We start from the raw sequence: 24,578 nt of genomic DNA, 5'->3' as shown, positions 1-24,578 counted from the left end.
TGTTGAGCAAAAGTAGATTTACAGTGGTGAGTACCCAAAACATTTTGTTCCTATATTATTATTTATTAATTATTATATTATTTTCCATATGAACAACTGTAAACCTTCCTTTGCACCACCCAGTATATAGTTTACACCCAGATAAATTAGGGACTTGGCATATGTTACTGAAAACTTAGATAGCCTCAAAGGTCCCTACCAGCTTCGGGAATCAATAAGGCTCTGTAAGTACTATATCCCACAACTCATTTTTTTCTCTTTGAAAATGTTACCACCTATAACTTCAAAAAGGAAATCTACCCAAAGAAAGGAATGTAGCAAAACCAAGCTCTGATAAATACTAAGTTGAACAGTCTATTTAAAATACATGCCAAGCTTTGTCTTAGAAACATTTTGGCTTTAGCTTTAAACACTGGCTTCCAGGCATCAAACAGTGTAGAGAACGAAGAGCTGACCTTGCCAAGAGAGTTTCAGCAGCGTGAGAAACTCAATACATTCTTCATCCAGAAGTTGTAGGAAGCTATCAACTTTTTCTCAGTAGATTTTAAAACGAGAAAACCAAGACTTCTCAAATGAGTCATACCTCAATAACTAAGTATTTTCCCATGCCTCTTTTACAACTACAAATTGAACTTTATATATATATATTTTTTTAGCTTAGAGAGAGAGAGGAAGAGAGAAGGAGAGAGAGAGAAACATCAATCAGCTGCCTCCTGCACAACCTCCACTAGGGATTGAGCCTAATTTAATGGCAAATCAAATAAACTGTCACTATAATGTTATTTATATCAAAGGCTTATAGAGGTCTGATTTTTCCCTCCCATGTGACTTAGTGGTAAACCTTGTCAAGTTGAAGCCCAAAAGGGGCCATATATGTCTCATTAATGCCTTGTTTTGTAGTAGACAGTGGTCCCCTTCAGGTCATCATAGAGGATGGTTCCTGGATATGACTGGAAATGACATCCACACTCTCAACAGGAGGCAGGGGAGGAGTATCTCTCTCATTCTGACAGATTTTGCCATCTTTGAAGAAGGTTTCTAAAACTGTGATCATGAATAGAGACAGATTAAAGAACAAGCCAGTTCAGTAAGAATGGCAGAGCGGGTCTTCTCATATCCAGCAAAAAATTGTATATTTTGATATATCAATTGACTACTGTTGGAGCCCAAATCTTCCTGATTGATACTCCAAGCACTCATGTGGACATAGTTATAGAAAAATAATTTATTTAAACCTGGGACAATTTCACTTGTGTTTCACAAAACATTGAGATTTTTGCTTGATTCAGCAGTTGTAAAACATGCAACATTTCTTTCTTCATTTTGTTTCCATTTATCCCTAGGTACATTTATTTAAAAAAAATTACTCTCTATAGGTCTCCCATAGTAATCACCAAATAATTCCAAACTTCTTGAAATGAGATTGATTTTAAAATCCATTGCATGTGAATATTTTTTTAATGACTAAACCATATTTTCCTCAGCCCGAAAAAGCTCTAACTGGGTGCATAAAGCATGATATATATATATATATATATATATATATATATATATATATATATATATATATATATATATATATATATTGCTTTTATTCCCAATAGAAGGAATTGTACTCTATGAAGAAATGAAAGTCAAGCTGACACAATTAAATTTGTTTTAAAATGTTCTCAAATTCCATATTAAACTGTCACTTAACTAATGACTTTTTGTTTGTTTGTTTGTTTTTGTTAATCCTCACCCCAGGATATTTTTTCCATTGATTTTTAGGGAGAGTAGAAGCCAAAGGGAAATACAGAGAGGAACATTGATGGGAGAAAAACACATCGATTGTCAGGGCCTAGGCTGGGAAGGAGCCTGCAACCAAGGTACCTGCCCTTGACCAGAATCGAACCTGGGACCCTTCAGTCTGCAGGCCGACACGACACTCTATTTGCTGAGCAAAACCAGCTAGGGCTTAACTAATGAATTGATTAATCAAATTATGTTATATTCTCTCTCTGGATATGGAAAATTTTATGCATTATCTTTTGGTGGCAATAGTTTGCCTTTAAGGCAGGAATGACACATAGTAGATTTTTTTTTAAAATATATTTTATTGATTTTTTACAGAGAGGAAGGGAGAGGGACAGAGAGCTAGAAACATCGATGAGAGAGAAACATCGACCAGCTGCCTCCTGCACACCCCCTACCGGGGATGTGCCCGCAACCAAGGTACATGCCCTTGACAGGAATCGAACTTGGGACCTTTCAGTCTGAAGACCGACGCTCTATCCATTGAGCCAAACCGGTTTCGGCAAGTAGATGTTTTTCCTTAATGAAAAACAAAACAAAAAATACAAGCTATGACTTAGATAATTACTTCTGAATCAACACTGCATAAAATATTATTACACCTACAACTAGGTAAGATACATTTTAAACAAAGAAAAACAAGAATACCCATTATAAAACAAGCACAGAAGTAAGGAAAGATAATTTCAGGAAGGGTGAAATTATTTAATCTTGTGATTAGCATATATATCTGGTACTGACACTTAGACAGATATCACATGCAGTTATGTTTTGTGATGATGTAGTCACGGTCCAAAACAAGAGATAAGGCAAAGCCCCTCTACTCTAAATGTTCTCTATTTAACACTTTCTCTGAGGGATTTGGAATTTCAGCAGCAGGGGGTATATTTGGAGGAAGCAAGCTTTCTTCCTATCTTTCTATTTTTTCTCCCACTCCGAGAATCTGCTGTGAACTATAAGGACTTGTTTAACTTTTTTCTCTTTTCTAACACAATTCTTCTATCATGTCTTTTTCTTTCCGTGCATTCCAATCCATCTCTCTTCTCTGTGACCATACTAAAAAATTGGAGGTAGGCCAACAATTTCAGGAGAAGAAATGAAAGATAGATTAGCTTAACATTTCCAAAATATTATCCTATTTCTGTAAGTAATAAAAGTGTCTTATATATACACATATATATAACTTCTTATCACTGAAATAAAAGTTGATAAAACATGTGGAAAAATATAAATTTAAATACACAAAAATTACTCAAATTTCCATCATTCTAAATAACTATTGCTAAAATTTTGCTGTATATGATTTTAGAAAATTTTCTAATCACATGTATTTTTAAAAAGTGATCATATTATAAATACTATTTTTTACCTTTTTTTAGTCATCTAACATTATGTTATGAACAACTTTCTATGTCATTGGAAAATAAATCTATATTAGTGTTCTAATAGTTGTATATATTCAATTTTTAAATGTATCATAATTTGTTAAATTAAACTCCTGTGATTAATATGCCTGCATGTTTATCTTTGTTTAAGTATTTATTTCCTTAAGAATAGTTATTTGAATTGGAATTATGAAAGTTAAAGATATGAATGTTTTGACAAGGTTACGTTTCCTTTTAAATTGGACAGCAAGCAGCCAAAGCTCTAAGAAAGGAACATTGTCATATAAGGATAAACACACCATCCAGGATAACTACCTATCTAGGTGACTTCCTGCCTTTGCAGACTTCTGTTCCTCCACTTTTGATGAATGAATCTTAAATGAACGTGCTATGGTCTATATGCATTATGTTCCTCCCAACAAACCTCATTGTTGATTGAGTATGTAGAGTTCATAAACAGTGATTGGCAACCCAATCAGGGATGTTCACTAGCCATTGCTGGAAAGCTTAACCCTCATCCCAAAAAGCAGACTGCAATAGTTTAGCACTGGATTACACACAGAAGTGCCCACACCACATATGGAGGTAAGCAATGTGCTGATAAGTTGGATATCTTTTTTTTTTTTAAAAAAAAGAAATGACTTGTAGCATTTGTCAATGTCTGTGGTGTAAATACTCCTACCACAGCCTAATTCAAGTTACCAACTGACTTGAAAAATTATTCAAAATTTAACAATCAACTCTCACGACCCATATGAGACTGCTACAGCACACCACTGGGCTGGACCGGGTTCCTGGGAGTGGTCCCAGGACTCTTCTTAGAGAAGTGGTCCCTCATTTTAAGTCAGGAAGTCTTTAGTGGCCAACTCCCATCAAAAAGCGTTACCACCTCCCTTTGTGCCTGTTTCTCCTTGTTTCCTGACTATCTTTGGGGACAAAGAATCTACATAAACTTGCCTTTGGACAAAAAGACTTGGATGTTCTAACGAATAACTCCACTTTCCTCCCAGAGTTGAGACATTGTACAGTAAAAATCATAATACTGGTTTCCCTTGGGGGGGCCCTTTCCTCTATTTGTCATCTTATAAAATAAAAGCCTAATATGCTAAGTGTTCAGTCTTCCAGTCGTCCATTCAACCAATCAAAGCACAATATGCTAATGATATGCTAAGGCTGCTCAACTACTCACTATGACGTGCACTGACCACCAGGGGGCAGATGCTCTGGCCAGTAGGTTAGCTTGCTGCTGGGGTCCAGCAGATCAGGACCGAGTGAGATGGGCTGGACATGCCCTTGAGTCCTCCCGCAGCCCCTCCCTGGCTGGCCAACCTCCCGTGTCCCTCCCTGGCCCTGATCGTGCACCTCAGCCTGGCCTGTGCCCTCTCGCAACCCGGGACCCCTCAGGAGATGTCGGAGAGCCGGTTTCAGCCCGACCCCGCAGGCCAGGCTGAGGGACCCCACTGGTGCATGAATTCATGCACCGGGCCTCTAGTTTATAAATATTTATGAACAGATCTAGTCACCAAGACCTGGTAAAGTACAGAATCTGTGAGCAAAGTTGCTGTTTCTCTCTTGAGATATTTTAAACAATTATCATATTTAGTATCAGGATCAGTGAACAATATGAATTCTTATTCCATCTCCCAAATTGAGACACTGCTTATAAAAATATGTTGTAGACTGTAAAGGTGAAGTGCACCATGAGTTTTTAATCTTTTTCTGTAGTCTTGATTCTTTGATTCTCCCTGTGAGAGTTTAGATCTCCACCCCCTTTCCTTTGCTAACAATCAGTTATCCATCAGAAACTGCTAAAATCCTATGCTTAAACATTTCAGTTTTACTTGGCTCCATAGCCTGCGTTTTTGGAAAAAGTAGCTTGAATCATTTTTATCCCTGAATTTAGAACTATTAAATGGTAATTGTAATAGCTGCTATTTATGTAAACTGATCATTAGAAAATGGTTGCATTTATTCAAACTCTTTGCCTATGTCTTCCAATCATGGCCTTTGTATTTAAATCAGTTCTTTTTCAATTTTTTTAACCAACTATACTGAAATTGAGATGGCAATCTAATTTTACTTTTATTTGATGCCAAGGGAGCAAGATATCAGCAAATGTCAAATGTAAAGGGAAATATATCTATCAATACACACATGTGATTTTGCAATATGTCCCACACTGCACACATTCAAGGGGAAGGAAACAATGTATAAAAATGGCTTTTGCTGCAAGAGGAATATAAGCAAGTTGAAATCCATTCCTGACCAAAAAAAAAAAAAAAAAACAAAAAAAAAACAAACAAACAAAACTCAAAGAAAGATTGGACTTGGTCCATGTTTCAGGAATTTTCAGATATAAAGAGTTAGTTATCTTCTACTCTGGCTCTGCAGTGTGTGGTGCAAAAATATTTGCTGTCAGAAAAAAAAAAATGTTGACTGTGTAGATTGCACTGACAGGGCGAGCCCAAGAACCCTTTTCTTCTTTGTCTTTATATTTCTGACTTTTAGTCAATGTTTATAAAATGACAAAACTATTGGTTTCTATCCACCCGGCCCTCCCATCCCCCAAGTCCGTTTGAATCCCCCGAGTAGGTTGTTCCTCTGGCGTGTAATTCACTAGTAAGACATGCTGTGAGAGTTCTGTTTCCCTAGATTTATAGCACTGAGTAGTTTGATATTACATAGCTGATAGGCTACTCTTTCCTGTTCTTTTTTCTCTCAAATGTCATCAAGTTTTAGGCAAAAAAGCATGTGAGGTAATATATCACATATGCCAATAGGATATTAATTTCTAAAAAATGCATCCCAAACATTTCACAGTGTTACAGGAACACTTTCTCAGTTAACTCCCCAAAGGGTGTAACGAAGACTAAATGTGATAGTAAAAAGTCATTTATAAAGCATGTATTATATTATGTTTGGGTAAATGTACTTTATCAGTGTTTTTTAAGCCACAATATGCAAATGTAAGTATCTCAATCTCATTATTTGCAATGAATGTTCACTCCTCAAAAGAAAACATTTCCAACACTCAAAGTTGCATTGTTTAGGTAGGTAGATAGTCGGCACTTTTTAAAACTTTATGTCAACAGAAACAAATAATTCCGCCCCATTCCTTAACTTTCATTAAAATTCCTTTCTCAACGTTCTCATTAATTCTTACCATGTGGACACAGAAGCACAAGTAAAATGTGTGCACAGAAAATGGTCAAAAATCATGACTCCATTAGAAAATACAATTTGATAAGCAGTCATGTACCTAATTGCTTCTTCACTCTATTGTGTAACACATACTTACGTAACTTTAAGACTTGGAATGATTGCTAAAAATGTCATGTGTTGTCCAGTGAAAAAAGTACAGGGTGGTGATGTGGGTGGGTAGGAAAAAGACTGAAATTGTTCATTTCTGTCTGCACAGATAAGCCGGTGGGAGACATTCCATGACCTGAATTGCCCACGAGGCCGAGTCCAAGGGCAAATTATTTTCACATTGAGACCTTTCTTGAAGTCCCAATTTAATTTAAGGTCCCCTGTTTTGTTATCTCAGAAGACCTGCAATTTTCCCTCATCTCACTGAGCACTACTTGTTGTAATATTTATAGTTTGTAAGTATTTGATTAATGATTCTGCCTTCCGTGCTGAAATCGTAAGCCTCACAGGACAGAACTGACTATTCACTGCCATAAACTATTGTTGGCTTTTTCTTTGGCCCAAATCTTCCCCTATGCTGACCCATTCTCTTCTGCTGTTTGCTGTGGTTTCCAATGAAGTTTAGGAGGAGGGACTGACTGCTATCTCTTCTCTCCCATCTAAATCCAAGGTGCCTAATCAAACTACAAATTGGCTGTTGTTGAGGTCCATGCTGAGCCCTGGTCCAGAAACCCACTGGCTGAACTCTCATTATTGTTCTTGTTGAAGATAAAGACTTTAAAATTACAGCCACATTCAGATACATTTCACATAAATCTAACTTTTCCTAAAATTTTTCTGCCCCATGGAATTTCTTGTATAAATGAAGGAATTTTCTCTCCTTGAAAAATATGAATTACCATCATTAATGTTCTCTATAAGTTATATGGAATTAGTCCTTTTTTAACATTTTATTATAAAAATGTCCAAATAGAAGAAAAAGTTGGAAGAAATTGATAGTGAACGCTCATGTAACAATACACAACATAAAGTCTACAACTAACATTTTTACTGTACTTGTTTTATCACATAATTATTTATGTATCAGTCCTTCTTTATATTCCTCAAATAGTCCTTTTTTAATGTATTTCAATGTAAGTGGAGATATCAGTATACTTTCACCTAAATGCTTCAGTATGCATAGCATTAATACTTTTTAAGTATTAATAATTTCTTGTAATTTTGATAATGTGAAATATTATAGACTAGTATAAACTGTTTTCCTTAAAATTATTTTTGTAAAATTAATAACATAATATATAATCACTTATAAATTAATTCTATGAATTTTATGAGTTGTAGAAGCTTCATTTGCATAGATTTGTTTATATTACAAAAACCACCACACAACTTGGAAACCATTCATGGCATTGCAAAAATCTATAAGACACTGTCCTTTGCTGTAATGAGAGCAAAGAAGAAAGTAATTATTTTGTTAATTATTTTAATTTGTTGAGCTTTACTACTTATTTTTTAGCAGAACTATTTTGAGTTCCACAAAAATAATTATCTTCAATGTAATAAAGTTGCAATTAAAACTATAAAGGGCTAGGTAAGTTTTACACTATTATTGTTATTGGCCTCTTGAAGTCTTCATTTATTGCTGTTTGGTTCTAAAACACTGTAAATTTACATTCAGGGATGCATTTAAAAATATATATTTTTATTTATTTCAGAGAAGAAGGGAGAAGGAAAGAGAGATAGCAATAATGAGAGAGAATCATTGATCGGCTGCCTCCTGCATGCTCCTTACTGGGGATTGAGCCTGCAACCTGGGAATGTGCCCTGACCGGAATCGAACTGTGACCTCTTAGTTCATAGGTCAATGTTCAACCACTGAGCACACTGGCTGGGCAGGAGTACATTTTTAATCACCTAAATCTGACAGTGTAAATGTATATATGTCTGTATTAATTTAGTTATGATCTATATTATTCCAAAGAGTATTTAGAGCAATGTACACCAATATATTAATTTTAGTGTCTCTGCCATGTGTACTAAACCACAGGAGAGTTAGAAAGATAATTATGGCTAATCCTTGAAAAGTCAGATTAAGGAGTTCATAGTCATATCATCAACCAATGTGAAAATTATGAACATTTTTAATAGAAGAATTACATAGCTAGAGATATATTTTAGGAATATTACTTGGAAAGTGTGTGTTAGAGTCAAAATGAACAATCAAGAAAGGCCAAAGGGGAGATCTATTAAGATGCCACTATAATAGCAGATACTATTTTTACTGTACTATACTTAGTGCATTGGTTTAAATGATTTATATGTGTTAACATATTGAACTCTCCCAACAAACATATGATGGTGGCACTCTTTTCATTGACATTTTACAAGCACAGACACCAGTACAGAGAGTTTAAGAGATTAAACCAAGATCACAAACATAGTTAAAAGACTACCAGGGGTTCAAACTCAAGGCGTCCAGCTCCCAAACATAGGTGTTTAGCCGTAATCCAAGGTCAAGGAAATAAGAGCCTCATAGTAGTGGGAGTGGAAAAAAGTAATCAATGGAATAAAGCAGAACTTTACCTTTATCTTTAATGTCCATTGACAAGAATCAGGGGTGGGTAAGGTAAAAGCTAATATAATTCTTGAACCTAGTGACTGAGATATTCATCTATATGTCAGAAAAAGAAGCTTATTGGGGGAAATACAATTTATGATTTAATAATTTATGAAGCATTTACATAGCAATACATTTTAAACACACTCAAGAGGCAGTTTTGGAGGATTTGGAACCCAAGAGGCATAGGCTGGAGATCTGGAATAGAAATCTAACAGGTTGTGTGTAATAGTGATCCAAACATAATTCTTGCACTTAGCCAACAAATTAGCTCATAACCAGGGTAACTGGAATGTTTGCACAGTAGGGTAGGAGTTGAGGGAATTAGAATGGAAGAACTGTTTCTAACTAGTCAAATTCTCATTGTAAGGTGGTGAGTTCATCATGAGTTTCACATACTGAGTGAATCTTGGGACTGAGGCAAGGTTGAGGCGCACTTCTCTCAGCGAGCATGCTAGTTGTTCTGCATAATTGCTTTAATAAGTTCCCTCATATTTTTCCCACAAAATTTATATCCAACTTGTGCTTCTCTATGAATTTTATCAATCACATAATAATTCCTTTGTGAAAAAACAACAAATAGATGAAGAGATTGCTAAAGAAATCGCAAATGATTCCTAGAGGTCAAAAGACAACTTTGACTAAAGAAGAGAGATGAGTTACATAAAAAGTATGAACTTCTTCAGAAGAGCTTGCACCTGGAAAGGGGAATGATGGGTGAAGGATAAGCTCCTTCTCTTGCAGGATCTCTCTTCAACATCCTGGAGAGAATTGAGACAAGTATCTGACATATTAGGTAACAGGTAAAAAAACGAAACAGGTCTTAGTACATAGAAAAAATAGATAAAGTATTTAATGGATTCTCACAGCAATAGTGAAGCATGCCCGGATATTGGCTGACCAGAAGTTGTATAAGATGTACCCTGTACAGTTTTAGGGCTTGCCATTTACAATTGTAGTTATCAAAGATTTCATATTAGTTAAATAGTAGTCAATCAAGTTTTCCAAAAGAGTAAAAAAGATGGAGTTTAGGAAAAGGTACTAAGGAAAATCTTATTTCAAGTAGCAGATATACCCTAGTACACAGTTTGGCACATATTAAATACTCAATAAATATTAATTGTCTGAATGACCAACCAAATGAAGAAATGAAGAAATGATGAATGAATGGTTAGATTGATGGGATGATATATTAGAGGCCTATGTTAGTTAAAAAAGGAAATTTGACCAAGTAAGCATATAATAATGCAAACTACAAACCTTAAATTTAAGAAAACAAAATAAAATTGTTAAAATATAGGGTCAATTTGTAATTCAGGTTTAGTAACAGAGGTTTTCAATATAACACGTTTGAAGTTTAATCATTTCAACATGTTAAATTAATAGAAGTGCATTAGGAAATAATTAGTTATAGTTCTAAGATCCCATATATTAATTTCCCATAATTATTTCTCAGAGGACCTGAAATAATTGAACCTCCACTCCAACTCCTGCCTCTCTTGCTTAACATTAAATATAATCAACCATTTAGTCTCATATAAAATGTGTTTTTTTTAATAAAAGTAAAACATGTTCATTGTACAAAATGTATTTACTTTGTAAAACCACATATTCCAGAAAGCGGAAACTAAAGCAAGATAAATCCAAAGTTGAAATATTTGTGTTGTTAAAATCTTCTCCATTAGTCTAGCTCCAGTGAACAAACCAAACACAATTAACTTTGGTTTGAGGGTTTGCTCTCCATTTGCAATAAGGTTTTTGTGTTTATGCAACTGTATTATGCCAACATTTTAGTCTTGGTCTAGTCCATCTGCTATAACAAACTACCATAAACCGGGTGGCTTGTAAACAACAGAAACTTATTTCTCACAGTTCTGGTATCTGGGAAGTCCGAGATCAAGGCACTGATAGATTCTGTGTGTGGTGGGATCCCACTTCCCGACTTATGAGCAGCTATCTTTTTGTTTTCACTGTATCTTCACATAGTAGAAGGGGGCAAGGGAGCACTTGGTGGTCTCTTTTACAAGGGTACTAATACCATTCACAAAGGCTCCTCTCTCATCACCTAACTACATCTTAAAGGTCCCACCTCCAAATACCATCACATTAGGGATTAGGCTTTTACATACTAATTTTCTGGGGCAGTCACAAACATAGCATTATGTCAGACAGTCGGATAGGCTGTCTTCTTTTAAATTTTTGTGTGTCTGTTCCTGACTGAAAAGAAGCAAACAATCTTGATGTCCTTTTCGAGCAAAAGCAAGCAAAATGCATTGTGAGATTGTAGTGGAAATAAGACTAATTTTACAAAAGAAAGATCTCTTTCAAGTTTTCATGACACAATTTTACATATTATTAATTCAATTTAGCAAATGTTGATTGAATATTGGCTAGGAGCTAGTCTACTCAAGGTAACTAAAATGAATCCTGTTTTTCTATATTCTGTAGAATATGCTAGTTGTAATGAGATGTGATTGCTGTTTAACTTAAATATAATGGTAACTTGTATCCTGAGAGAATTCCTTAAAAATAAAAAAGGGTATATCTTGTGTTCCACATATATTTTACAAATAGAATAAATCCTACCATCTATCACCTATCATCTATATTTTGTCTATTATCTATATAATCTATCATCTATTAATTATTACCTATCTAAAATCAATCACATATTAACTATCTATTTATAAATCAGTAATTTATAAATCAATCATCTATCTATTATCTATCTATTCTGATTTTGCATCCCAATTTACAATATAGGGGCATGTTCTTGTTTCTGGAGAGAAAGCATTCTGTTAATGAAAAGGCATCAGTTGTCCCTTCCTATTTCTTTTTTAGTAGCTGATTTAAAATGGGCAAAACTTTATTAACTATTGTAGCTGCCAAAAACCTTACTTAATGCCAAGGCTGGACAAAATTAGAGCAAACAAACAAAAAAAGAGCTATGACCAATTACCTGAAAAGGGATGTCAAATCCTCGGGGGCTGACCTACTTTTCTTAGGGCAGACTCCAGTTATCCTCAATGCTTGCATTTGGATTTCAGGAGCAAAAAATAATTACTTCAGCTTTGTTTGAAGTTAGACACAGAACTTATAATACAGGGGATTATTTTGGCCTATGTGCATTTATAAAATGATGGTGTGGTGAAAGCATTTATAAAATAATGGTATAGTAGAAAGTCAAACATCAAATTTGTGGGGACTTTAGAAATGTTTTGTTCCATTTTAGCTATCTAAACATAACAAAAAAAATCATCAAAATAATCTAATAACTGGTCAGAAAATGAAAAGAAAATATAAATGCTAGCTTTCAAAAAGAATGTTAGAAACTTTGACCCCAAAATGCTTTATTGACATTATGAAAAGTCAAGACACAGGCAACTTCATTTCTGGAAGAAACATGAAATAGTTATCTGGAGGATGATGTATGCAAAATTTAAGTGGTTAGTTTCAGTATTGAAGTCAATACCTCATTATGTGAGGGTGATATATTCAAAGTTGAACTCTTCTATAAATATTTACATAATAAGTTCTCCACTATTGTTTGCTTTCCAAATTTGAAAGTTCATCTATTCTTGTATGTCACTCCATATATTTAAAACCTTAATCTCCCCAATAATCTATACATCCCACACTTGAAAGGGAACTTAGTGGCTGTGTGTGTGTTCCAAATTTGAAAGTTCATTTGTTCATGTACGTCACTCCATATATTTAAAACCTTAATCACCCCAATGATCTGTCACCTCATACTTGAAAGAGAACTCAGTGGCTGTGTGTGCATGTGTGTGTGTGCGTGTGTGTGTGTGTGTGTGTGTGTGTGTGTGTGTGTGTGAATACATATTTTATTCTGTGGTTCCTGGCAGTGTTTTTAAGACTCATTTTTTTTAGCTGTTACATTTTAGAGTACTGTGGCAATATTTGTTTAAGCTAAGTTATATGATATTATATAGTGTTTTCTAGAACTAAAACATTCAGGCATAAAAGTGCGTAAACGAGGTGGACACCAGCAGGTAAAGTAACCGTAGAGAAAAGTATGGGATACCTAACTTTGATTTATTGAAAATTAAATCTTTTGAAATTTCAAATGAAGAAAAAGAGTAGGAATGAGAAATAACTGGGACATACAATCATAAATACAATAAATGAAAAATATTTAGAAAAGAGTAAGAATAAAAAGAGAAAAAAAATATGGAGCTATCATTGCTAGCACCAGGTATAAACAAACTTTACTTCAAGCATCTCCTATGTCTCAAATTCTGCTAATGTTGCACACTGGTTATATGTCCAAAAATGTCATCACAAGGGGACATTTTCATTGATTTGAGTTTACCAAGTGCTCATTTTTAAAAGGGACATATTGACAACTACTCTAGCTACCCGCTACAATAAACAGAGCTTTGGTACATGTTCACAATGTATTTTGTTTAGAAATTGTCTGAAAATATTTATCTAATAGATTATGTTGAATTAGAAAGTTGTTTGTCCCCTGCAATAATTGATTGGCTGAGTGAAGTCTTAGGGTTATGCTTTTTTCTTGCAGATCTTGGTACCCTAAAAGAAAACACTTGTTCTTTTGCTTGATTTTATAAAAAGAATTCTGTTTGACAGAAATGCTTTATTACTCTTGGTTAACTTGAGAGCCAGAAAACTTAGAACTGAAGATATGATTCTTCTAAAATGGTAGTTGGGAGTTAAATATTAAATGCATTTCAAAAGTTCAGCTTATTTTCTGGAAGTGGTTGACATGGTGAGGTCATTTGAAATCTTATGTAATAGAACCCTGACAAAATATTGGGAAATTAATACATTCCTGTCTTCACATCTCCTATATATTAGTAACAGACTTAGCATTGACCTGAACAGGCTATTGGCGTGCGTTCTCACTCTGGAAGTACGTTTAAGAGAAACTTATTCTGAAGTAGGCAGAGGAGGGCCAGTGCTTTCTAGTGCTATCAGTGACCCTTACTCTAACTTTCTGTCCACCATCCATATCTTGTTGTGTCATTGAATTTCATTTTTATATTGGTTGCAAGTTGGTACCTTTACCTTGACATAATGTTTGAGTTCTGCCATGGGTTGAATATTGTCCTCCCCCCACCAAAAAATTATGTTGGAATCCTAACCCTCATCACCTCTGAGTATGACCTTTTGGAGATAAACTTTCTACAGACAAAGGACTAATCCAATATAACTAGTATCCTTATAGAAGAGGACAATTTGGACACAGAAATAGACATGATGCATGGAGGGAAGTTAACGTGAAGTAACACAGGGAGAAGATAGTCATCCACAAGCCAAGGAGAGTGGCCTGGAATAGATCCTTCCTCATAAACCTCAGAAGAAACCAACTCTGTGGACATCTTGACTTCTAAGCCATCAGAATGGTGAGACAATATATTTCCACTGCTCAGACCTTGTAGTTTGTGGTACTTCTTTTTGGCAATCCTGGCAAACTAATGCATGTTCAAGCTAAAAGATCGAGTACTCTTGGCTTTTTCCAGCTGTCTCTTTTGATCACAAAACTACCCGTTCTAGAAAAGCCTTATCTGATGTCTACTCAGGTCTCATTGTCCAGGGAAAGGTTATATGATCATTCCAAGCTGCTAATAAATGGATGGCTAAAGAAGGAAAAACAACAGACTATCAACCTATAATTTTTATTTTTTTAAAAATTTTCTGTCAAGGAACATTTCTTCCTTGGGGGAAAATGTTTTGTGAGAACATATAAAATGTAATGACAGCAGTATCTACCAAAATGGAGATTTCATTTACTTTACTACTTATACACCCAATCATTCATGTAGACTTCTACCTCTTTTATGAGAGTTTGGCTAGCGATATGTATGATGACTGTTTTAAACAGGTATGTCAGATGAAGAAAGAAGATGGATAATAGCATGGTGGAAGCTTGGGGGAGGGGTGGGCATGGGGTGGAGGGGGCCAATGGGTAAAAAACAAAGGGGACATCTGTAATACTTTCAACAATAAAGATTTTTTATTTGAAAAAAAGAAAGATGATGGAATTGCAAAGAGATGCATTTATCACAGGTTTTAGAGAACTTGGAATAAGAAAACTACAACATAATTCTAAGTGAGTTATTTACCCTCCCAACTATTCTCCACACTTCATCTCACAGATTTATTTTTCTTCTTAATCTGTTGCAACATAGTGTGACTTTAACAACTAGATAGATCTAATGTCAGGTAATTTTCATCATAAACACATTCTTGTCTTCAACAACATAGAACATTCTAAATTGACAATGGGAACTGGGTTTGATATGGCAAACTTTTATAACTGCCTGGTTTCTGCTCATGTTAATACAATAATTTAACATTGTTTTGAATAGTCAGTAATACTAATACCTTTGTTCGAAGAAGACAACTATTACTCAAGTTTCCAAACCAGATATTTACCAAAGAAAATATTCTTGATGATAAGCCTAAACATTTGTTATACGAAACACCCAAAAATATTTTTGTAAATCAAATATTTAAAGCTTTTTAAACTAACATATTATTATTAATACATTATGATTAATTAAGGGTCCTAATGTGATGTTTGCTTATGAGTGATATTTTCTGTCTTACTCCTACTGTAGAGAAGTCTAATTCTTCACCAAAATCTTGTGCCTTCATTCATACTGTAAAGTTGTAGCTAGAAACCAATTATTACACTGTCTACCTCTACAGCCCCCTTTATTGCTATGTGTAGTAGCCACTGTACAAGTTATCTCCCAGTTGAATTGCCACGTTGGGACCAAGGCTTTCAAGAAGTAGGCATACTTTCTTCTTGGTCTGTCCCCTTCTGTCCTTGGTTGGGGATGACTGGGGGGATGGTGGAACAACGAAATAAATGGAGTCTAGATACATGAATGGCCATTCAAAGCACACAATGTAGGTATGTATCCTGACTGGGAGTTGAACCTGCAACCTTTTTGATGCATGGAACAATGGACATTCCAACCAACTGAGCCACCCTGTCAGGGCTATTCTTATAGAAAAGTTTAAATGATCAATTTAGGATTGATGTGTTTATTTCTTAACTGCTGAGAACCTATAGTACCTGTCACTTTGCAAGTGTTTAATAGATGTCTGATGAATGAAAGAAGCAAACATTTTAGAATACACACACAAAAAAAAGATGTTTAGTTTTGTCTGACCCATGAGCAAACATGGTTTGTTTGTTCTTAGCAAATATCTAGCTTTTGTATTTCAACCCAATAAAATGTTTCTCCCCGTGGCTTCTTGACAGAATATTCCCAGCTGTTTCTTTGCTGCATAGTAAAGCTCTGACAGCTTTTAGAGCAAGAGTCAATATTAGTTAATAATCCATCTGCAATAGCAAGTATTATATTTCACCACAGTGACAACTTATATTCCTTCTGCTACTATTTCCTTTGGGATTGTGTTGCTGAACTTTAGTATTCACAGTCAGTCTCAGAACTGTGACTATAAATCCCTTTGAGTTATTGATTATTAATTTCTACTCAACATGTTTTAATTAACTCATCATAAATCTTCCAAAAATACCGCACATTCTACATTTTTCTTTAGGATCCAATAGGAACAAGTTGTGCTACTTTTCTTCTGTGAACAAGCCAATTTTCTGCATCTTTCTGCATCAAATGCATCTGTGATATATTTTAGTTTGACATGTCTATTATATAGCTTCATCAACGTTTCAAATTATATCCTTCATTCTCTAACAGAATATATTTGGAAGTGATGAAACTTCAAGACAGGGAAGAATACACATACTGAATGACCATATTATGATCCCTGAGGCCTTTGAGCATGAGAATATGTGCACATGTGTATGTGCAATAATGTGCATTATATTTCATGTATTGTGTTCTGAAGAATTATCCTGATTTCTTAATATACTAGATGTACCAGTTAATAATGCGGATTTTTTTCAATAAATGGAGTTACACTTATGTTGATATATATGCGATTTGATATCTATGCTATTTTGTTGTATTGAGAGCAAGCTTCAAAATTTCATATGTCAAATTTGCTGAAGGTGTTAACATCATAGATATTTTTACGCTTAAAAATGTCAAATTTTGTGCCAAAAAAAGAGCATTTGTGGGAACTTTTAATTCATTACTTTATTTTGAAGAAAAAGTTATCATATACTTCGTGAAGCTTATGGTGAACATGCTCCATCTCAAGATACTTGCGAACGCTGGTTTATATGCTTTAAAAGTGATGATTTCTATGTGAAAGACAAAGACGTCCAAGTCAACTGAAAAAGTTTGAAGACCAACAATTACAAGCATTATTGGATGAAGATGCATGTCAAACTCAAAACAACTTGCAGAAAGATTAAATGTTGCTCAGCAAACAATTTCTGGTCAATATAAGCAATGGGAAAGATTTTAAAGGAAGAAAAATGGGTGCCACATCAACTGAACGAAAGACAAATGGAAAATCGAAAAGTCATCAGTAAAATGTTGCTTCAATGGCACAAAAGAAAGTCTTTTTTGCATCAAATTGTGACTGGCGATGAAAAGTGGATTTATTTTGAGAATCCCAAATGCACAAAATCATGGGTTGATCCAGGTCAACTATCAACATTGACTGCAAGGCCAAATCACTTCGAAAAGAAGACAATGCTCTGCGTTTGGTGGGATCAGGAAGGTGTAGTGTATTATGAGCTTCTAAAACCAGGTGAAACCGTTAATACTGATCGCTACCAACAACAAATGATCAATTTGAACCATGTTTTGATTGTGAAACGACCAGAATGTGCCAGAAGACATGGCAAAGTAATTTTGCTTCATGATGATGCACCATCACACACTTCAAAACCAGTTAAAGACACATTAAAAGATCTTGCCTGGGAAATATTAACCCACCCGCTGTATTCACCAGACCTTGCTTCTTCAGATTACCACTTGTTCCGATCAATGGCACATTCACTTTCTGAGCAGCACTTCAAAACGTACGAAGAAGTGGAAAATTGGGTCTCTGAATGGTTTGCCTCAAAATAAGAAGTTCTATTGGGACGGAATCCACAAATTACCTGAAAGATGGGGAAATGTGTAGCTAGTGATGGACATTACTTTGAATAAAGCTCTTTTGATGTTTCTCTTGAAATTATTGTGTTTTCTTTGATTACAAAATCCACATTATTAACTGGTACACCTAGTACTCTCTTATCTTCCATTTTTAATTTGCATTCTGGATTTGTTTGAAGAAAATCTAATATTTTTTGTTTTTGGAATAAACCTTATTTTTTCTGTAGTTGAAGTAGCATATAAATGAAGAATATGAATGCTTCTTAGTGTTACGTGGTATACACATGTGTCTATGGATGTCTGTGTTGCTATAATTTCTAAAACAATTTGATATGATCAAAGAGTTAGAAGTAACTTACTGCCCAAATAATTAAATCTTTCCAAAACCTATTGGAGGTTCTTGCATAGATGATGTAGAAACAAAAGCATATGACCATATTTGGCAGATAAAAAATTTGCCATTGCTAGTCTCTCTTTGCTGCTGTTGTTAAATAAAATGTCAGTTTTGCCTTGTCCCTCTATGATTGTTGTCATACTGACTGGTGCCTCTGCTTAACTAAATAACAATAATCATAAAAACTCCCAGAGGTTTTAAAAATATTTTTATTGATTTTTAGAGAGAGAGGAAAGGAGAGAAAGAGAGAGAGAGAAACATCAATGTGAGAGGTAAACATCAATTGGCTGTTACCTGCAAGCCCCCTATTGTGGATTGAGTCCACAACTTGGGCATGTACCCTGATGAGAAATGGAACTAGCCACCTTTCTAAATGTGCACTGGATAACACTCAACTAGTCAGGACAAAAACTTCCAGAGTTTTAATCAAAGACTTGGAATAGAACAGCAGTTTCCCAATTTGAAATAAAGAAGTTCTGAAGTTGTGGTCACAGAATGCCAGAAATTTGCCTACCCAAGTTTGAGGCTATCGCTCAAGGATATATATGTTCCTGATAGAATATACACTGGCTTGCAGGGTTCTAATTTTTAGAAGGGTAGTGGAGAATATGTTTACATAACCATTAAAGCTTTATTAAACCATTTTTGAAAGCATTCCAGGTTTTCTCAAAAATTTAGAAATCAAGAAGTTTTATATTTAACTTATCTTTTTTCTTTAGGTTAAGATAAAACAAATAAATTCTTCAATTAATGAAATAGACTTTCCAGTAATAGCCTTGATAAATCCTAATGTAGGATATTATTATTATATAGGCAGAACTAAAGCAAAGTGTTTCTTTAATGATAGTAATAGCTTTACATTGATCTCAGCCAACCAAAGCTCTTACCATGTTGGGTTGTGAAAATACATGCTATCTTTGGTTAAGCTTACTTTGAAGTCCTTCAGGTAGGGACTGTTGTATATATATTTCAATTTTTATGCTAAAAACATAGTTCTAATCAGAATTGTGTGTCAAATTGTGGAACAGAAATTCTAAAAACATCAAAACAAAGATGAATGTCAAATCCTAAGTGCATATTTATTCTAGACAGTCAGAATAATATAAATTTTAAAAAGGATTACTAAGCAAATAAAGTAATTTTAAGTCTTCCAAATAAGTGAAATTATAATGTCACCTCTGCTTTGCTAAAAAGTGATATAATTCTGGCCTTAAAAGATTATTAGATTTGAATCATTTGAGAGATAAGACATGAAATTTCGGGTGATGAAAAAATATCTTGGGCAAAGACGACACTGAAAGTAAATCAGCATTTAGGCTGTTCTTTAGAGATATAATCTAGGTATAAAACGATGAGAATATAAAGTGACAACATAGAGAATGCAAAGGAATAATAAATCCTCAAATTTGGAACACTACAGGGTTAAAGTCTGATGAGAAGTGGGGAGATGAAGAAAAGTGATGAATCAAAGATAACAAGAAATCAGCTTGGAGGGGACATACATAATACTGTCAACAATAGAAATTTTAAAAATAATAAAATAAAGATAAAAAAAGGAATCAACTTGGTAATTGAAGAATGAGTGTATTCTAAAGATTACCGAGATTATAAAAAGGTTTTAGCTTTAAGAAAGCAAACCACAGTAAACTGGATATTCTGTGCCTAGCTAACAGTTGTCTCTGATGAAACATTGTGGAGACAAAAGAGAATTGGTCATCTCAGCTTCAAAGTAAAATAAACTTTTTTTTACCCCAAATTACCAAATATAACACTATTTTCAACATGTTATTAGAGGAGTCTGGAACATTTTAACATCTTGGGTGGATTTGTTACTCTTTTCTTAACTGTAAAGAATATTACATGGTAAGTATGATTAGAATCTTAATGATAACCTTTATGAATAAAGTAAAAGTTAATGTTTTTTAATATTATAGTTTCAAATAGCTTGAATCTAAAATTTAAATTCTGCATAATTGTACTTCATGAAAATACTTCCAGCTCATGTGACTAAATCTAGGCACGAAGATTACAGGGTAAAATGTAAGTCATAATTCTTATCTAGTTTATCCCTCCCTTTAATAGATATTACAAACAAAATAAAACACAATAAAACCAAGCAAACAATCATTAAATTATATGAGTCTACCAAGTTAAAGCATAAGCTCTCTACATTTCTCCAGTGCTTTTAGGATATTATTTTTTACTTCAACTCACTATTTAATTATTTTTTTAAATATGGGGGGTACAGAAAATTACTGGGTATTATTATGCCTAATAGATGATGTTTAACACAGTGACAAGAAGAAAATATGTACTTGCATAGAAATCCTATGATTTAGGTGAATTATACAATTGGGAGGGGGTGAATCCTGTTGAACTTGGAATTTGTTGAAATGCTTAAGACATTTTTCACATGTTTTTGGTCCGCTGTTTTTTAAAAAGAGGAATAAACACACTATTATTTTCCCATTATTTTAAAACCCTATGGGATTGTAATAGAACTGGGGAATATAATCCATATGTTTTGGAATCTTTTACAGTTAAATCATTAAATTACTGCTCAAAATATTTTGATGATTTAAAATACGAGGTCTTCTTATAAATATCTTGTACCCACACAAGAAGATAATGCAAAATTTAAATAATTACTTTTTGGTTAAATATTTCAAAATGTTTATTTTCATTTGGGGCTGAATGGTATATTACTCAAACACATGATACTGTATTAGTAGTAATGCATTATTTTAAATTATCAAGAACAATTTACTAATAAGTGGTCAGTGTTCATGTATCTATCCAATTTATTTCCCAAGCATGTACATATCCTTGCAAACAAACTGAATTAGGAGCAAAAAACTTTCAAATGTACTAAAATTTGTTACTATTTTACTAATGTCCTTGGAAAAAATAATCTTTTTAGGTAAATAATAAGAGCATTTGATTTTTAGTGTGTCTTTATTAAAACATCTATTGAATAAATTTTTCATTCCATCACATTTGACTCAGAAGTGTAGTATTTCATATTCTCATGAAAATATTTTAGAGAAAAGTTGATTTTTCTTCTTTCTTGGGCAAGACCATTTATTCCCATATCCATGACTTCTCTCTGGCATTAAAGAGACTTTTTAGAAAGAAAAAAATCATATTGTTGGAAGAATCCCCTACTTTGAAACTTGCATTCATCAAGAACACTGCTGGATATGAGTTATTTCTCTTTTGCAAAAGAGGTAAGCTAAGCTGCAGTCACTGAGTGAGTCATACTAAGGGTTGAGTCTTTTCAGGGGGTCCTCTCCTGTGCCTAACTGCACCTATGGGTATTAACAATTTGCTTTTTCTTAGAGGACCTTTTCCTTTACTTATCTAAGATTGAAAGAATTTTAACAAATATTTCTGACAGTAAAGGTTATTTATTCAATCAACACAAAATGTGAATGCTGCAGTAAATTAGAAATTGAAAGAGCATAGCAGTATTTGTTTTTCCTAGGGAAGCATATTTAGCTTTTGTAGCAGTAGGGAAACTTTGGCTGAACATTGAAGAAAATATAAATTACAGGGTATTGCTAAGGAAACCTTCTTAAACATAGTGTGTTTATTCCTTTGTACAATAACATTGGTATCATGTTTATTATTCTGAACTTACTCTGCATTGAAACACAGTTTTAATTCCCAAGAAACCTACATTTTTAGAATTCTACTTTATTTTATAAGAAAAAATGTAGACGAGTGTCACGTACGGTCTCTAAATAAGTGCACTGTTATGGTTTTCTTTGTGGAGAGCAAAGGCACTTTGTAACAACTACTGTGTGAGGATGTAATTACACATGTTCCGCTACCGTTGTGTGGAGATAGCACGATCTATTTGTGCAAACATAGAATATAGCCATATGGTTTAGATTCTGGAATTGTGTATTATGAAATCATTTGCAACCCTACCCTGAACTTCCACAGAGAAAAATCACACAGATGTGATCGTCCCATGGGCGATGTAGTTTAAAAGCTCTTTGTGGAAAAAAAGCTGAGATAAACTAATAATGCAGAAATCTTCTCTCCTCACAATTGTGAATATTGTGTCCTGGAAAGAGCATAGACCTGGAGTCAGATGGATGGAATTGCAGGCTTGTCACTTGGACAAATTATTCAATCTTTCTAAGTTTCTCCATTTCTTAAAGAGAACTCTCACTACTTAACTTTTTAATATATTAATGTGAAAATGCTTGGATAATTGGTTGTGCATGATTTTATTTCCCTTCCAATCACACTACCATATATAAAATGTCTTTGAATTCATTATGCTTTTTGCAAAAGGTTGGTTAACTAATATCAATGTAAAATAAAGGGTATATGCAGTATTTTCTAAAATGTTACATTATTTCATGAAATAAGCCAGTTGGAGACATAAATATCACACGATCTCACTCATTTGTGGAATATAATGACCAGCATAAATTGATGAACAAAAATAGATGCAGAGAAGCATCAAACAGACTGTCAAACTTCAGAGGAAAGGTCGGGGTGCGAGGTGGTTAAGAGATCAACCAAAGGTCTTGTATGCATGTATATAAGCATAACCAATGGACACAGACACTGGGGCGGTGGGGGGGAGGGTGGCTGGGGAGAGGTTGATAGGGGGAAAAGGAGACATATATAATGCTATATGTAATACTTTGAATAATAAAGAATTTTAAAAAATAAAATATAATAAAAAAATTTAAAAATCTATAATAAAAACAGGGTAATATGCTAATTCGACCAGTGGACCTTCTGGACAAAGCTGACGCTGCGAGGGAAGCCCAGGTCCCAGGTGCCTGCCGGCAGCCAGCGAATTTTGTGCATCAGGCCTCTAGTAAAAGAAATAAAATGTTACATTATGTTTTGTTTTATTACATTCTTTATTTGATAATTTGATAAGAAATCACTATTTATTAGAAGATTCAGGTAATTATCAAATAAGTGTATTAGACAAACTAAATTTCTTCATGTTAAGAAAATGAAGAGAATATTGTTGTCTTTATTGATTGATAATAAAATGTAAATAGTGATCCAGCATTTGTGTTTCTTGATACTTACCCAAATGAGTTGAAGACCTATGTCCCCAAAAAACCTGCACAGATGTTTATAGCAGTTTATTCATAATTACCAAAAACTAGGAAGCAACCAAGATGTCCTTCAATGGGTGAATGGATAAAAATAAACTGTGGTACATCCTGACAATGGAATATTATTCATCACTAAAAAAAAAGGGGTTATCAAGACATGAAAAGACATGGAGGAAACTTAAATGCATGTTACTAAGTAAAAACATTAGTCTGTTAAGGCTAAATACTGCATGATTTTGACTATATGCCATTCTGGAAAACACGAAACTGTGGATACAGTAAAAACAACAACAACAACAACAAAACAATCAGTAGTTGCCAAGGGTTTAAAGGGAGGGAAGGTAGGAGGGATGAACAGGTGGAGCACAAGGGATGTTTATGGCAGTAAATCTGTAAAATAGCACAGTGGTGGATATATGTCATTTATACACTAGTCTAAACCAACAGAATGTACAACATCAACAGAGTGAGCTCTAATGTAAACTGTCGACTTAGATTAATAATCATGTGTCAATGTAGGTTCATCAATTGCAATAAATACACCACAGTGCTGTGGGATGTTGATAGTGGAGGAAGTTGTGCATATGTGGGGACAGTGGGATATAAGAATTCTCTGTATTTTCCACTCAATTGTGTTGTGAACCTAAAATTGCTCTAAAAAAATAAAGTCTACTTTAAAATATAGGTAGTAGACATTCATTTTAAAATTTAGAAATTTTTATGGGAGAAGATATTCATTTATCTTTTGTTTAAATAAAATTAGCTTAAATTAAAAAATAATGAAGATGCTCTTGTATTGGATAAATAGCTGAAAATTCATAGAAGTAATAGTCATCACAGCAATTGAAAAAATGATGTTGTGCAAAGAGGCAGGAAGACACACATAGATAGGTATTTGAGCCATGTAGTTCAATGTCAAAATTAGTTTACTTAGTGAAAATATATGAGCATAGATGTGCGGAGGAGCATACAATGTGCTGATTCACATATCCCACATGTTCATAGGCAGGGCATACTGGACAAAACTCACAGGGAAAAGACTATTAGAGGAAGCTTGACCCCATTAGGCTCTTCAATCATGAGGACTGAGGAACCTTAGTGGATTGTGCATCA

Source organism: Cnephaeus nilssonii (assembly GCF_951640355.1).
Source record: "Cnephaeus nilssonii genome assembly, chromosome: 3".
Taxonomy (NCBI): domain Eukaryota; kingdom Metazoa; phylum Chordata; class Mammalia; order Chiroptera; family Vespertilionidae; genus Cnephaeus; species Cnephaeus nilssonii.
This window is presented reverse-complemented; position numbering follows the sequence as displayed.